Source organism: Tursiops truncatus, chromosome 17 (assembly GCF_011762595.2).
Source record: "Tursiops truncatus isolate mTurTru1 chromosome 17, mTurTru1.mat.Y, whole genome shotgun sequence".
NCBI lineage: Eukaryota > Metazoa > Chordata > Mammalia > Artiodactyla > Delphinidae > Tursiops > Tursiops truncatus.
Window position 1 is genome coordinate 62,126,146 of NC_047050.1, and position 15,595 is coordinate 62,141,740.

The 15,595-nt window shown below is 51.6% G+C and overlaps 1 protein-coding gene across 3 annotated transcripts in view; it reads left to right on the forward strand.

Annotated features, from left to right (window-relative positions):
• The first annotated feature begins 515 nt into the window (after positions 1-515).
• The window catches only part of ZHX2 (zinc fingers and homeoboxes 2), a 172,665-nt gene continuing 157,585 nt past the window's right edge, over positions 516-15,595 (forward strand). For all 3 annotated transcript variants that reach the window (XM_033843120.2, XM_073794708.1, XM_073794707.1), the window contains exon 1: positions 516-1,033. The gene's annotated coding sequence lies outside the window, so the exon portion shown is untranslated. The remainder of the gene's footprint in view (positions 1,034-15,595) is intronic.

A 15,595-nucleotide genomic window follows, 5' to 3' on the forward strand; every position in this document is an offset into this window, starting at 1 on the left:
CGCAAGCGGAAATCTCAGAATCTCTCCAGCAAAAGTCATCTAATTTCGACTCGTTATATAAGTGAGGGGCTCTTTCTTACCCTCCCTACCCCAAGCCCTCTCATTACTATTCCAGGAGTTAAATGTGTCTCACTTAAAAAAAAATTTTTTTTTAAGTTATTATTTCTTTGAGTCCGAAGGCGGGAGAAAGCAGGCAGAGCCGGGGGCGCGCGGCAGCCCCACCCTCGCGCTGCCCCTTGGGCTGCGGCAGGAACGCGGGATCCCGGGTGCCGCCGGTTCAGGGCGAGCAGCCGAGCCCCGCGGTCCCTCCGTCCGCCACTCCACGTGGTCAAGATCAACAGTTTGTTGAGCTCATCAGTGACACCTTGAACTTTTCATAAAGAAAATGGGTATTGCAGCGGGAGGGTTCGGCCGCGGCCGCCGCGCCGGGTCCTGCTTAATATTCAATGATCTCGCTCGCGCCTCCCCCTCCGCCCCTCGCAGAAATTCCACCGAGTCCGTTACTGGGCTCAGACTTTTAAGTTAATTTACTGCCCTCCCCCCAACCTTGGCTAGTAACCAGCGTCTTTAGGGCTAGCTTCCCCCCCGGCTCCCGCCTGAAAATGACATTTCGCCGGCGTCTCCGGAGGGGGCTGAATTTCACTTTGTAACTTTCTGCGGAACCCGAGCCCGGGTGGCAGCTCGGGTGGTGGTATCGTATGCAAATACGCATGCTGACGTTACAGATCATGTGGGTTTTGGCGTAGATTCCCCACTGATCGAGACATTTTTTTCCCCTTTTTTTTTCCCTTCTTTTTTTTTTTTTTTTTTTCTTTCTTTCTAAAAATTTTGGCCACTGTTCTCCGAACGGGGGCTTCTTCTGTCTGTCTGTCTGGCAGGCTGGCTTTCCCCCTCTTTCCCACGGAGCCCGAGCCGGGCGCCCGGTGGGGAGTGGGGAGTAGGTGGGGGGAGCCAGCAGAGTTCCATTTTGGAACGCCCGTGCAGCGTCTCCGCGTTCCCAGCCCGGGTCTCCGCGTTCCCAGCCCCGGCGCAGGTAAGAAACTTCGCCCCGGCGCGGAGCACCCCCCGCCCGGCGCCGCCGGCCCCAAGCCCCGCACGCCGGGCACCGGCCACTCCAGCCCAACTTTCCCACCGCTGCCGCAGCCGCCGCCGCGGCTCCCGAAAATGTGTTGTTAATGGGACTTGGCCGGGTTTGCGATTGGAAGGGGGGGGGGGGGGGCGGGAGGGAGGGTGCAGGCTCTTTTTGCGGGTAGGAGGAGATCAGAGGATCCAGAGGTGGGGGAGATTTTTTTTAAAGAGTTTTGATTACAAGTTTGGATCAATGGGAGGCAGACCGAGAAGGAGGAGGAGGAGGAAAAACATGTCTACGTTTCCCTATGTCGACATAAGCCACAAAAAAATATGGCGTCCGCTTTCGACAGGGCGTTACGTAGACCCGACTCTGTTTTTATTTATTTATTTCGTGGCCGGCTCCCTCCCTTCTTGGCCAAACTGCGGCGCTTTGTGCGAACGGGGCCGGTCCCGCGGGGACTCCACCGGGACGTGGCCCCGGCTCCGCGGGGTTTGGCAGGCGGGGGGCTGCGTGTGTGTGCTCCCCTCCCTCCCCCGCTCTCCCCTCTTCTCCCCTCTCCCGGTGACGATTCGCCGTAATGTGGTGGCAGGAAGCATGACGCCGTGGGTTGAGGCTGCCTCTCCTCTCCGCGCTCCTGGTGGCTGCAGGCAGCAGGCGCGCGGCGCGGGCGGGCGGCCGCCCGAGCTACCTGCCGGGGGCCGGGCCGGAGTGCGTCGCTGTCCCCACGCCCCGCTCAGGTGCCGGGAAACCCGCGTGGGGAGGGGCGGCGGGGGACCCTGGGGACCCCCGGGCCCGGCTGCCCGCCGCCCGCGGGCCCGCGCCCGCAGCCCGCCCAAGCCCACGATCGCCCCCCGGAACGGCAGCTGGCGCTTTTCGTCTGCCCCACGAGAGGTTCATCTTTGTTGGTGTTGCGGCTCCTTTGTGGCGTCCCCAGGACTTGGTATCTTCGCCTTTGCAAACTTGCCCCTTTCCCAGCCGCTTTGCAGGAGGCTGGAAAAGGAGCGGAAAGTTGGAAACCAGTGAGCATCACAGCACCGTCCCCTCGGCCTCGTCGCTGTGCGGAGCTCGGGAGGCGGCGGCGCACGACCGGGAGGAGGAGGGTGGTGTGTTAGGCTGCGGAGAAAACTTGCCGGGGAAGCCAAGTTGTGATTTGCTCAGGCTTCCACCTGATGGATCGGCTTCAAAGCCAGTGGGGTCTCTGCCTTCAGCTATTGCCGCGATGGCCTTTTGTTTGTCTGGGAGGTGAGGGAGGAGGAAGGTGAGGAAATAATGACTTTCCCTGGACCCCTCCCCTTTGAAAGTGTCGCTGCCCAGCTTGGGCCCCAGGGATCTCCAAGTCTCTTCGGGCCCTAGAGTTCTGTCCTACCTGCTCCCTGATGATCGCCTTCTGCCTCTAAGTTAGCAGCTCCCCAAGTCTGAGGCAGGCCCAGCTGGGCAGGATTTGGGGAGCGGGCATCCCTCCCCTTCATCCCTTGGGTCGCTCAGACCTCCCACAGTTACCCTCTTAAAACACACACATACACACACACACACACACTCACACACACACTCTCCTTTATGTAGAGCAGAAATTAATGCCTGTTGAAGTGAGAGAGTGAGGTTCAGAGAGCTCTTCAAGATTTCCGTCAAAAGGGGATTTTCTATTTATGAGGGCAGTTAAAGAACTTGAGTCCCGGGGCAGTGATGTCAAAAAGCATTTGGATGACAACCAAGTGGAATAAATATCTTGTAAAATGGCACGTTTAATGGTAAAAATAGATTAATGGAGCCGCCAAGTGCTTGAATGGGGCTAACATAACGGTTTCAGTTTAAAGGGAAAGTTATATCAAGCTGTATACACATCTTCTTTTAAGGCCAAAGGCGGGAAATCTACAAGTAAGATTGAAATGCATCACCGACAATGACTGGATCCGCGATCTGTGGGAATATCATTGCCGTTTAAACACTCTGCTTTGCGATTGTTCTCATGTGCACGCGTACCTTGCGGCCAGGTTTGGTGTCAACTAAGGATCCACTTGAAGTTAACAGCTTTTAAGGGGAAAATTTGGAGGCCAACGTTCTGGGGTAAATCGGATATATTAGCTAATCCCCGTTTAAAGGGAAAAAATCAAAATGCCACAAATGTTCGTTGGCACTCAAGAAAAGTATTCTCCCAATGTAAATGCAGTGTACCTTGACATGCCAAAAGGTGACCCCACCCCAAGCGTCCCATCCACACCAGGACCATTGATTCAGTGGGATGCCATGCATTTGACAAAAACAATAATGACGGTGTTTGATGACAATGGCTGACACTGTTTCAGTATGCCGGGCATAATGCTGTATATTTTACATGCTTTATCATTTAATTCTCACCTTAACCCTATGAGATAAATACTATTATTATCCCAAGCTTAGTGGGGAAGAAACTTAAGCTCAGAGAGGTGAAACAAACTGACCCAAAGCCGCATGGCAAAAATCAAATCCCATGTTTGAAGCCAAGCCTTACAACACTCCAGTATAGCAGCTCCCCAGATATGGGAAGTTGTAGTTAGAATGAAAAGCGAAGGCAGAAAAGAGGGAACAGTGACCATGGCCCAGTGGTCCGAACTCAGGAATTTTCCTAGTTTTCATCTCTTAATTCATTCATTTAGCAGCTGTGTGTTGATTTATTTGTTCATTCCGCAACTGTAATATTCATCACACTAATAAAAGCCTAGAGTCATGAAGCAATTTTATATGCCAGAGACCATTCTAAGTGCTTAGGATTAAACTATTTTGTCTTCGTGACAACCCTGCGGGGTAAAGTACTGTCATCCTCTCCTTTTTATAGATGAGGAAACGGGCACGGAGAGGTCCTCTAACTTGCCCAAGACCAAACAGCTAGCGAGCAGATGCCAGACCCCAGAACACGCACACTCCACGTTTGCAGACAATGCACTGCTCCAGACGTTCTAGAGGTGCTGCTGAGATAGAACATCTATCTAACCTCGATGCAAAGCACTGCTCCAGACACTATGGAGACGTCAGTGAGACCAAGACCCCTTACCCGCTAGGAATTTGAGCAGCCAGCAGGCCAAATAAAGCAGGATTAAATAGGTACTAGAATTGAGAAAAGTAACTAGTGTGGAAGTACAATGAAGGGTGCAGTTCTTGTGTTCTGAGGGACCCATGGAGGATTTCCCAGAGGGGGTAGCATCAGAACTGACCCATGACTGAGGAAGAACAATGTCTGGCCGTGTGTTGGGTATCATTGAACTCACCTGTTAGCAACAGAAATCCTGCCCACCGGTGACTTAACCAGATGGGGGCTTATTTGTGTCAGACAACAAGAAAGTGGGTGGGACCATGCCTCAGCTGTACCACTGGGGACCCAGGCTCTGTCTTTCTACTCTGCCACCCGTAGAGTATAGGCCTTTGGCCCCAGGTCTGTCACCTCGTGGTAGGAAGGTGGCCACTGCATCTCCAGGCCTCACACCTGCACACCAGGAAAGGGGAAGTAGGATGAGTGAGGCACGAAGAGCATTTACCTAGTGTGGCTTTACTGTTCCATTTGGAGAGGGACACCCCTCTCAGGAACTTCTGCCCTTAGCTCAACCAGAACTGTGCCACATGGCCACCCAACCCTACCAGGACGGGGCAATGCCGTGTTTTTAGTTAGGCACATCACTGCCACGAGCAAACTGGGGTTCAGCATGTAAGGCAGAAGGGGTGAATGGAGAAACGGTTGTTGAGTTGGCAGATAAGGCGTTAGTGGCCTCAGATGAGAAGAGGAGGTTACTCCTGATGAAGTTAAAACCGCGTCCTGAGAGCTGTGTGTATTCTGGGGAGATGGAGAGGGGGATGCAGGGAAGGTTGTGCAAAGAGATGACGCCACACTTGGGGATGGACGTAGAGGAGGTTGGCTGTTAATCTGTAGGTACTGGGGAGCCATGGCAGGCTTCTGAGGAGGGAGCGTCAGATGTTTGGAAGGTAAGACTGACAGCCGTGTGCCTTACGGAGATGAATCAGCTTGGTTCTTATTTGAACTAAAATGAGTTCTGGAAAGTTTCAGACCAGGGGACCAGTTCTGCCTTGGGGCAAAAAGAAGACAGCACACTAAGAAAGTGAGAGAGATTTTCTTTTAGGTCCTGCCAATAGGAATCCAAAATTAACCTGATGTCAGTCGGCTGTCACCAGGAAGTAACTAGCTCTCCTTGTGCAGTAACTCAGTGAGTGGAACTGGATACACTGGGAAGGGTACCAGTTTACTCCCCAGACGTGCCGCTTGCTTTTTTCCTGACCCTCGGACTCCCCAGGCCCCACCTGCAACTCCACCACTCATCAGCAGAATAATTTTGGTCCTGACCCTTCAGTTTTGCTTTTAAAGGAGGGGATGCTATCAGAGGGCCTCCGGTCAGGTTCCCCACGCTGGATTCCTCCAGCAAGGACCAACACCCCTGATTCTCTGCTCAAGTAATAGCTTTATGATTTGAGGCTATTACATACCTCTTTAAACCTCAGTTTCCTCATCTCTAAAATGGAGATTCTTCCAGCAGCTGCCTTCTGGGTTGTTGTGAAGCTTAAGAAGAGATTTATAAAAGAGCTTAGCACAGCGCCTAACACGCGGATTATTCGCAGTGAACGTTACCTGTTATCACCATCATCTCCTCTGCCATCATAATCACTGCCGCCACCTCTAGGATGTGACTTTCTTCTCTCCTTGAGGTAATTAACATGCATGGATTCTTATCGTAGATTTCGAGACCCCAACTGTCCCCATCTCATTGCAATTCTCCTCCCTACCCCCCCTCCTCCATACACATATATGCTCATTTGTGGCAAGTCTGAGCAACTACTGACATGGAAATCTCTTCCTGAATATCACAGGGGGACCCTGGTGCAGTCTTCAGGTACTGTAATGTGCTGTGTCATGGTCAAATCCAGACAGCGCAGTTCTGAAAGGATGCTTAGCTGCTCACATACCCCTGTGGTAGACAATAAAGTGGGCATTGTTTTTGGCATTGACAAGGTAGTTTCATTTGTAGTTGAAAAAAAGAAAGTCCTCTGGATTCCTCGCCCCTACCCTACATCGAACAGGTTGGGATTTTAAGAGCATCCACCCCCAATCTGTTTCCTCTTCCTGTGCTTGAAGTCATGCACTTAAGAGGGATTGATTGGCAATGGTGTGTGTGTGTGTGTGTGTGTGTGTGTGTGTGTGTGTGTGTGTGTGTGACACATATGCACATGTAACAAGCCCCCAAGGAGATAAACAGTCTTGGCAACGGTCCATCACGTTCCACCCAAACTTTAAAATGGAGTCAAAAAAAAGACCAGAGTCGGTTTTCTTGCTGACACCTCTCCTTACCCCCTGGTGAACAATTTACGTGTTAAGAGCCACAGTTCTGCACACTTTCTTCCTCTTTCTGCCCAGCTCCGGTCCCCTAGTGCTAGAAACACTTAGTAGAGATTAAATCGTATTACACAATGTTTCACTGCAACAGTATTTACCACATAAAACCTGCAGTGAATGAAACGCTTGTGCTCTTGATTCATGGGGGATCGATCTTAAGGAGTGTGACCCAGGCATTCACTGACTTCGGTTCTAAGAGGTTCAGAGTATATTTTAGGGGTGCGCAGGCTTGCTTGGGATGGAAAAATGGGAAGCGTGTGCTGGGTTTACTGTCCTGGGTTTAAAGCCACTCTGGGTTCACCAGGCAGGGGGAAACCAGCCCAATCCTGCGAACCATTTGCCGTCAAGCCCCAGGCAGGGAGTGGATTCCTGTGTCTCTGGGGCATTGGAGGGTGGCCGAACTGAATTAGCTCTTTCTCTGGGAGGGAATCCTCCCTGTCGGGGGCCCAGAACAGACTCTGTGGGAGAAAGAAGGAGCCTGCTGTCAGGAAGGGTAGAGAGAAAAAGATGAATGAGATCTTCTGGGCTGGTTGGATGCCTGCAGCTGCAGCTTCTGGGCTCCAAAACATCTGCAGAAAACCAAGGAAGGACCAGAATCTACACGGAGGAGGCCGCATGCGCGCACGCATGGGCTGGGCCAACGTGACGGTTTAAATCAGTGTCGCAGAAAGCCTCAAGGAAAACACTCCTCAGCAGGGCTGACATTTGTGTCCCCCCTCGACTGCCATCTCCGCCCTGCCACAGACCCCAGCCTTGTCCACTCTGGCTGATGAGGTGGAATGAATACAGATCTCCCTGCACACCCAGACACACCACAAACACAGTGCCGCCATCCTCGGGGCAGCAACAACCTCCAACAACTGGGCACCTACCTTGTGCCAGGCGCCCTGCTGAATGCTCTCTCTCCACTGCGTCCTTCAGTGTGACCCTGAGGAACACATTGAGAGCCGTGGCGGGGCCCCTTGTTAAAGACAGGAGGCCACAGCTCAGAGCGCCCAGATGCTTGCTCAAGGTCACAGAGAGAAGGTCGCCAAGATTCGAACTCACATCAGTCTGATTCTAAAGCCGACGCCCTTGGTCATCGCCAGGTCTTTCTGAAGTGTTCTGGAGGCCAGCTCCACCCCAGCCTGGAAGAATAATGGCGGGAGAAGGGACACTTTTAGAATGAGCTTCTGGACAGTCTGACAGCTTTTCTGCTAAAGGAGTGTAGGGGTGAGTGCACACAGGCTTGCGTGCATGTGTTCGTGCCTTTAGTCAAAACAGATCTGTGCCTGTTATCCTTAGCCCCCACACCCCACCCCCAAGACAGCCTCTATCAGTGTCTCTACCAGAACATTCTCTAGGGAGCACGGCACCCTCTCCACCCTCTCCTCCCTGGCTCCAGCGAGAAAAGGAATCCCAGTGGGCTGAAAGCTGCAGAGTTGGAGACGGTGGGAGGAGAAGCCGGGTGCTACTTTCCGGACGCTGAACAGCCATGCCAGCCAGTGGGGGAAGCAGGTAGAGAGAGCCGGCATTGGGAGGGAGGAGAATGGCTGCGTCGCTGTCTTTATACGATAAAAGAGGATCATTGTTAACTGGGAGCCCTTGAATCATTACACGTCTGCCCGTGCTTCTCTCCAGCTGCAGGGCCATTTAGTTAAATAGCACACAGAAAACTCCTTTCAGCTGGCATTACTTTTCCCGCTGTTTTCAAAATATGAGACTGGGCCGAACTGCTCGAACGAAAAAGCCATCTCAGGCTCCCTTAGCCCCTGTGTGTACCCGGAGCCCCCACGGAACCTCCCTGGCCCGTGCAGGAGGACTTTTAGAAACTATTTTGCTTTGCATTGCACTCTTGTCTTTTTGGAAACAGCACCTTTAAGGGACTTGTACCCAGCCTGGTCAGAGCTGGATGTCACGGCCAAGGTGTTTAGGGTGGGTGGTGGCCCAGAGGGGGTAAGGAAAGGCCAGAATGACAGAGGCTGGAGGAGGGGAGATATGGACTCACAGCTAGAAGCTGGAAGAAGAGACTGCCCCCCCCCCCCCCCCCCCGCCAGCCAAGAAATCAAGGGGAAGGGATGCTGGTGGCTCCAGGCAGGAGCGGAGAGGAACAGGGCCTCACCTAACCTGCCCTAACGGAGTGCCAAGATCGCGTTATCCTGTAGAACGGCCTGGAATTTAATTGATTCTGAGCAGGCAGTGAATTTCTACCAGAGCCACACAGCTCAGGAGAGCTGGAAGACTTCACATTGTTTCCAAGAGCAAAGGTTCCTGGGCCCACGGAGCCGAAGAGTAGAAACGGTCTGGATCACTGGTGGGTTAATGGTAGACCCTCCGAAGACAGAGGGCAGGAGTCGACACTGAAATGGGACGTGGCCTGACTCCGGCACTTTTAGAAATGGGATTTATGGGTCTCCAGGTAGAAAGTCTAATGTCCTCTGGCATCCCCGGAGGGGGACGATGGGGGGATGAGAATAATAGCATTATTATCAATTATTATTAATTATAATAATTATTAATTGATTGTTAATGGTGCATTAATAGGCTCAAGGAGTGTTCTAGCAGGAAGAAAGTTGAGGGATCGCCTCATCAAGCTTAGGGGAACTGAGGCTCGGAGCAATAAGGGAATTGGCCTCAGGTTACAGGATCCTATGGCAGTGTATGGCTTTCCCTCTTCTGTACAATCTAACTCAAGGCCCTCTGTCTCCTTCGGACTCCCCTGACCAGCCAGCCCCATCACAGTACCTTCCCTCCCCCCTTCTGTTTTTCTGTCCAATCAGCACACACTCACTGAGCACCTACCAGAGGAAGAAAAGAACGTCCCTGCTCTCAGGAAGTTCACGGTCATTTGGCGCTTAGCTTTCTGACATCACAGGCGCAAAGCTGAGTGCCTTTTGTGGGTTAGCTCACAGCGCTTCTAGGAGCTATGAGGACTCTGTTATCCCAATTTCACAGATGAAGAAGCACAGAGTGGGGAAGCCCTTTGTCCAAGGTCTCTGCAAGTCAGGCAATCCTACACCACACCTGATGCTCCTAAGGCAGGGTCACATGCAGCCTCTCCCACCCTCTGCACCTGCAGCTCCAGCGAGAGGGCTGGGGCCCCTCCCCCACTGATTAGCGCAGAGGGCGGAGTCACCAGCCGGCACTGAGGATGACACAAGGATGGGTGTGCATTCAGGGCCTGACAAAGGGCCTTCTTACGCGTGGGGGGTTTTCCCAAGGTATTGAATGTCAACTGTGTGTAGGCCCCACACACCCTTAACACCATAGCCCAGGTCATTTGTGTGGCAATCCTGCCAAGCAGATAGTGGGAAGGGCAGAGCCGGAACTCCAGCACAGGTCTGTGCAATCCCAGACCGGATCAGTTTTAGCCACATCAGGCAGGCATGCCTCAGCTAGAAGTCGCTGATTGGGGAGTCCTGTGTGGGCCGGGGCAGGTCACTTAGGGACACAGAATCACAGGTGGCAGCCCAGTTTAGTTTCCCAAAGGTCTCCATAAAACTAAAGGAACTATGAGGCACTTTAGGCAACTTTCAGTTGAGCAACAGATACTTATTTGAGTATAATAAGAAGTCCCAAGTGCCAGGCCCTGTGCATCTCTGTAGCATAGATATTAGCATTAGTCACAATTTAAAAAAATAGCTTGAGAAGCAACTTACATACCTTCAAATGCACCCATTTAAAGTGTACAGTTAACTTTCTGTGTATTTACAGAGGTATGCATTCATCACCACAGTCTAATTTCAGAACATTTCCATCACCCCAGAAAGAGGTCCTGTGCCCGTTGACAGTCACTCTCCATCCCCATCTCCCACCCTCTCTCCCACAGCCCTCGGCGACAACGGATTAGACTTTCTGTCTTTATATATTCGCCTTTACTGATGTTTCCTATGGAAGGGATTGTATAACGCGGGGTCTTTCATGTGCTCCTTTCACTTGGCATGTTTTTGATGTTCATCCATGTTATAGCGTGCGTCAGTACTTCATTGTTTCATGGCTAAGTAATATTCCATCGTATGGCTAGACCACATGTATTAGTGTGCTGGGGCTGCCGGCGCCAAATACCACAGACTGGGGGGCTTAAAGAACAGACATCTCACAGTTCTGGAGGCTGGAAGTCCAGATTCAACATGTCTGCAGGTTTGATTGCTGTTGAGTTCTCTCTCCTTGACTTGGAGAAGGCCACCCTCTTACTGTGTCCTCACATGGTCTTTTCTCTGTGTACGTGCCTCCCTGGTGTCTCTTTTTGTGTTCAGTTTCCTCTTCTTGTAAGGATACCCGTCGGATTGGACTAGGGTCCACCCTAACAGCTTCGTTTTCGCTTAATCACCTCCTTAAAGGCCTTGACTCCAGATACAGTCACATTCTGGGGTTAGGGCTTCAACAAAAGAATTTGGGCAGGACACAATTCATATCATACCACAGTGGTGTCATGGGCTGTTTTGTTTATCCATTGACCTGCTGATGGGCAATTGGGTTGTTTCTACATCTTAGCCATTGTAATAATGCTGCTGTGAACATTCGTGTGCAGTCTCTGTGTGGACGTGTGTTTTCATCTCTTAGGGAGATTTCTAGGAGTGGAATTGCTGGGGTTTGTGTTTAACTTTTTGAGAAACTTCCAAACTGTTCTCCTGGCTGTTTCCATTTTACATCCCGCCAGCAGCGTATGGGGATTCTGATTCCTCCATATCTTCGCCAACCCTTGGCATTGTCATAAGGTCCATTTTCCAGGTGAGGAAACTGAGGCACTGAAGGGGGAAGGTCAATCACAGGGTTAGAGAGCAGAGGAGCAGGCTTCACACACACACACACCAGTTTGACCAGCTCCCTACCCGGGTCCAGGACCGGTTAGCAAGTGAGGCACCCAGTGTGTGAAACCTAAGACAGTGTTTGCTCTCAAGGTCAGCAAGTGCAGGCTTGGCACCTGAGAGAGAGTAAAAACGCCTCCTCAAATTTCACATCCTGGGTGCCTAGTTTGCCCCTTACCTCACCCTTGCCCTGGCCCTGCAGCCACCCTGCTCCTTGTGTGTAGGGCACTGTGCTCCGTGTTGGGGGGATGGGAGCGAGGGTGGGGACAGAAAATCAAGACACCACCCCTTCCCCAGAGGGGCCCTCAGTCTGGCTGGAGAATTTGTGCATTTGCAACCACACACAGCGAGCCTAGCTGGACCTGCAGAGGCAGAATCCCTGCCACACACCTGCTGGGACACTGAGCACGGGCAGTCCGTGCTGCAGGGTCACCGTGTGCCTCCCCGGTGGCCTCAGGTGTGTTCTGACACCATGACAAGACCTCAGACTTGCGGGACATGCTCGCAGGGCTGCTGTGCAGATTTCAGGGGAACCCGAATACCTGTGAGGAACTTAGCACAGCGCCCGACACCCAGGCAGTGCCTCAGAAGTGCTGACTGGCACTAGTCTCGGACCTGTGTGTCAGGAGGCTGCCTCTGAGGCACGGGAGTTTGAGGGATGTCCTGATGCTTTGGATCTGTGACTGGGAGCCTCATCCCCACCCCACAGAAGAGCCGTCACCCAGTGACCAAGCAGTGGCCAGAGATGAAGGAAACTGGCCATCTGCGCCCTCCTCAGACCTGCTAAGCCTGTCCTGGGAATGGTGGGTCCGTCCACAGAGCCCAACACTAGCTCTCCTTCAACTCACGGGTGTCCCCGGTCGGGCTGTAGACACTCCAGGTCTGGCTCTGTTACCTCCAAAGCCAGAGTGCAATTCCTGTGCTCCCAGACTGAGAAAAGACCTAGTGGATAATACTGGTGGGGGTCAAGGTGAGCCAGGGAAGGAATGGCCTTGGGTCCTTTGTGCTGAGTTGACAGTCCCCTGGTTTTCCCCAGCTGGGTGAAGGGGCCCTGTCGGCAGCCTGGGCTGTAAACACCTCAGCCTGCTGGTCTTTCAGGGTTGGAGAGGGGCGCACTGACTGATCCTGGGAGGAGATTTGGGGAATCAATTTCAAGATGTCTGGGTACAGAAGACGTTTCAGTTACAAAAATGATAGAAATGGTGCTCGGCTTGGTCAGAGGCCACGTAGATTCTGTACGTGGCTTAAAGCGGACCCACCTCTCTTAATAACTGAAGCTCAGCGGTCTTGCCTCAGGGGAAGGCGGCTTGCCGGCAGAACCACAGGACCGAAGGCATTCAGACCTCCCGGCTGGTGCCCTCCCCAGCCCTGCGCACCGTGCCTGCCACACACCTGCTGGGACACTGAGCACGGGCAGTCCGTGCTGCAGGGTCACCGTGTGCCTCCCCGGTGGCCTCAGGTGTGTTCTGACACCATGACAAGACCTCAGACTTGCGGGACATGAGGGCTATACACTTTAACCCACACACACCCCCCCTCAGCCCCTGCCACCTGAACCCCTAGCTCTGGCTGAGTGGTGGCTCAATAAATCATTGTTTAATTGATAAACAGAATCGAATAAAAGAGAATCTGTGTGTGTTGAAATAGGAAGAGGGAGTCATGATGGGCCTCACTACCCAGAAGTGAACAGGAACTCTTCCAGAGTTGATTTTTTTGCATCTGTTTTTTTCAATAAGAGGGGGATGGTGGAAGTTATCAGAAGGAATATATGTCGTGGCATCTGTCACCATTCTCTCCCTGCCCCCACGCCACTGACGTGTGGTTCTAAAATACGAAATCTGATCATGCCCAGGAGTCATAAACCCAAATGCTTTTAGGGGCCTTGCATGTAGCAGAAACAAGTAAAGGGGTCAGGTGTAGGACATTAGGGAGTGGTGGGGAGTGGGTCAAAGGAGGAAGCATATGTCCAGTCTAAAGCACCCAAAATCAAAAAATTTTAAGTGAGCTTTCCTGTCCATTCCAAGGACTGCTGCTTAGTAACTTCTAACCCACAGAATCAAGTCCAGATTCCTGAGCCTGGCGTGGCAGCTCTTTGAGAGCCGACCTCTACCTACCAGACGTATTTTGCCATAACCTCTTCCTCTGCTCTGCCATGTGTCCCACACTTCAGCCATTCAAGGCTGACCCCTAAACCCCACATGTGCCATCCTCTCTCCCTTTTCTTTCCTTTTCCACATGTAGGTCCTTCTCCCCGGAAGACTCATCCTCCAGACTTAGCAAAATCTACTCATTCCTGCTAGAGAGATACTGCTCTCCCCTCCGAGAGGCTAGTATGCCATGGAAATAACCGCTTAGGAATCTTAGCACACGGATTTTGATCTGTTTGCACATCTGTCTCTGTGAAAAGCTGTGGACCACCCCTGCGCTCCAAGGGAGACTGTCCTCTTTGTCTTCGTGTTCCCAGCACCCTCCCAGGGCTGGCCCACTGAGTAGGTTCAAAATGAGCGTCTCTCTCGAGTGACTGGATGGTTCTACAAATGAGTAAATGATTCTTTCTCCAGAGCCTGTTTGGGAGCCTGTGTTCTGGGTCAGCACGAGGTAGTTAAATAGGAGCTGCTGCCCGCTGCTGCCCCTGGTGGCTGGTCCTTGCCAGTGCCTGGAAGGACAGTCACTGGACCATTTCGTCACAGGAAGCCAGCAAGGAGGCTTCCGTCCCAGGGTTGGGGCCTCTGGGCCAGATTCTGCTGATCTGCCTGCCTCCCTGGCTCAGCCCCACTACCTTGTCTGGACATCTGGCCTCTGTGTGCATCCTGGGTCTACTTCCTCCCTCTGACTTGGCTGTAGCCTCTGTTTCCTTCCGGGAACACTGGGTCCACCTTCCTGTGTGGCACCCAGAGCAATATCACAGGTGGCATTGCAGAATCTTTCTACCAATTCTAATGGTAAATTTTTTATTTTTTTATTTTTGGCCAAGTCTGAACTTGAGACCAAACTCTAAAGGTGGTAGGAAAGAAGGACACACGTTGATTGAGTGCCTGATGCATGCCAACCATTGAACCAAGCATACTGTATTCTCTACCTTGTCTTATTTTATTTCATTCCCCCAACAACCCCAGTTGGTAGAAATTTTTATACCCATTCTACATATGAGGAAATTGAGGCTTTATGAAATTAACTGGATTTAAAGGCAGGCCCAAGTGACATCAGAGCCCAGTACTTGCCACATTGCAGAGCTGGCATGTAAGTTAAAGGTTATTAAAACTCTGTGTGAAGTGCTTTAGCGAGTGGGATACAGAGTTTACTATTTTGATGTAAAAGGTTGCATGGCTAGAATGAGTAACAAAGGCACCTTTTCTCTTTCCCTTAGAAGGTGCTTCCTGGCACTAATACAGCTTCTTATTCTCAAGATACTTGTCCTCTTACAGTTTTGGCGCCAAATACTTTTCCTCTGGGGCGGAAAGAAAAAAAACACTTGTCACAAGAGAGATGGCCAATTGACTATGAGATTACAATCGTGTGTGTGTGTGTGTGTGTGGAATAGAGAATAACTGGCTATTCTGTGACAAACATGCATAAACCCTCTGGAACAGGCACTGAATAAGATGTAGGAGTAGTCAGCTTAGGCTAAGCTATGATGCAGTGACAAGTAAACCCTGACATCCTAGTGGCTTAACCAAGCAAGGATTATTTTTTACTTTCATGAAATTCACTGAAGGACAAGAGCTCTTCAAGGTAGCTATGACTTAAGGATCCAGGCAGGCTAAATTTTTTTAAAATATTTATTTATTTATTGGGTTGCGCCAGGTCTTAGTTGTGTCTTGCGGGCTCCTTAGTTGTGGCATGTGAACTCTTAGTTGTGGCATGCATACGGGATCTAGTTCCCTGACCAGGGATAGAACCCGGGCCCCCTGCACTGGGATCGCGGAGTCTTATCCACTGCTCCACCAGGGAAGTCCCCAGGCTAAACTTTTTAGCCACGTCATTTCAAAGAATCGGCTTTCAGGCTGCTAAAGAGGAAAACAAAATCAAAGGGTCACATACACACTCTTTAAACATGTCACTTCTGCTCACATGACCCAGCCTAATGGCAAGGAGCCTGGAAAAACGTGGTGGAGCACGTGGATGTCTGTCGAGTAGGACATGTGTCTGTATCCAGCCACATCCTGGGCTGACGGACTGTGCTGCTTCTCGGCCTCGCTGAGTCTCAGGGAGTGAAGAGGACCAGTGGCAAAGCCCAGATCTGAATAAAACTTCCTGCCACTTAGTCCAGCGTCACTTTTTGCTCTAAGGACAGTGTCCAGTTGTCCTGCCCAGTGGTATGTGGGGAAGGGGTCCTGAGGATCCGAAAGACCATCAAATGTGCAA